The sequence below is a fragment of the Antennarius striatus genome, chromosome 5 (genome assembly GCF_040054535.1).
Source record: "Antennarius striatus isolate MH-2024 chromosome 5, ASM4005453v1, whole genome shotgun sequence".
Taxonomy (NCBI): domain Eukaryota; kingdom Metazoa; phylum Chordata; class Actinopteri; order Lophiiformes; family Antennariidae; genus Antennarius; species Antennarius striatus.
The window spans coordinates 1948447-1950000 of record NC_090780.1 but is presented as its reverse complement, the minus strand read 5'-3'; positions in this window follow the sequence as shown (position 1 = coordinate 1950000).

Sequence of the window (1554 nt, the reverse complement as noted above, 5' to 3'; positions counted from 1 at the left end):
ATGGCTCTAACTAAATCCTTATGTCTTTAACAAATACAGAGTGAATTTTAATGATGAATTATAATTATCTAGGACAGTTGCTCTTTCAATATTAAAAAATCTTTTGTGATATAAAGTATGGCTCAGCAGATTAAATGCAATTATTCAAAGAACGGAGCATGTGTGGCTGTTAGGTACAATTTTATTGAACTGAATCAGATTACTTGTTTCATAATAATTGTTTTAGCTGGGAAAACTCATGAAAGGCAACTTTTACACCTCTTTTTCTGTGGATTCACAAAGAAATTTGTCAGCAACAGAGCAAGATTTTTCAAGTTCAAAAAGATACTGTGATTTTTTTTTCTTCTCATCACTAATTTTATCTTCAAAAGTGAGTCAAAGAGTCGAATTTCTGAAATTACATTTGATGTAAAGCTTAATAAGTTCTCAGTCTGTAAAATGTGCTTTAAGTTTCCTTCAGAATGAGAACTTCAGCCATAAATAGTCATCTCTTTCTGAGGGTTATGGGTTGGCAGCATTGTGTTCCAGCTAAAATAAGGAAGTTTTGTTCATCTTACATTACATGATCAAATAACCTTGAATTGCTTGAATTTCCAGAGCTTTCAGCAGTCAAACACTGAGAGTCAATGTTGTGTTAAATGCAGGTTTAAGAATAAAAGTTTCCAAACTCAGAGATATTTTAAAGTCTTTACGGTTTCTCAAAGTATTTTTGATGTCTGTCAGTTTAGAAATAATAAAATGTTAGAAAAAAAGGGGGGGATTACATGTCATATAATGACAATTTCTTTAAATATATTAATGGGGAGTGAACACCTGACACAAAAAAGGGCAATATATTGTACATTCCCCACCACAGGGTGTACTACCCCAGCAAGCATGACTGGGGTAGTACCCTCCCTAATATGAAGGCACCTCTCTAATGGATCACAGACTCACTGGACGTAATTTAATTAATATTCTGACTGGAGAGCTGTGCAGTTTTTCTGAGCACAGATGTGAAATTACCTGTGATGTGGAGAAAATGAGAAGCAAATCCCAGGAATGACTCCAGACTGACCATCAGCATCAATTCAGGGGAGAAAACCAAAGAAACAGCAGAAGACGCCGGGGATCAGAAGAGAACACATTTACACCAACGTGTGTCCAACAGCAGAGCAGCCCTGGATGTGATCCCAGAGAGTAGATGTGCTCGTGTGGTGAATGATGTCAATGTGAACAACAACAGTGCACAGTGTACTGGGAGTGAAATGGAGCAAAGGCACTGACACATTCTCATTTTCTCGCTCTATTTTTGGATGAGAAAGGAGTGTTTCTAGAGGTGTGTGATATCAGTGGACATAAGTTCTTCTCCTGAACTGATATCCAAGTGGAAAACATGACTGCATCACTTAGTGAACCTTAATAAATCAAAATACAAAATACCAAAATGACACAATCCAAAACATTACACAACATGACTCCTCAGATGCCAGCGCTTCTGGTTATGGACATTATATTGGGGTTGTTGCTTGGTAAACAAATGCATTGTGCACTGATCATGGGCAAAGCCAAAGT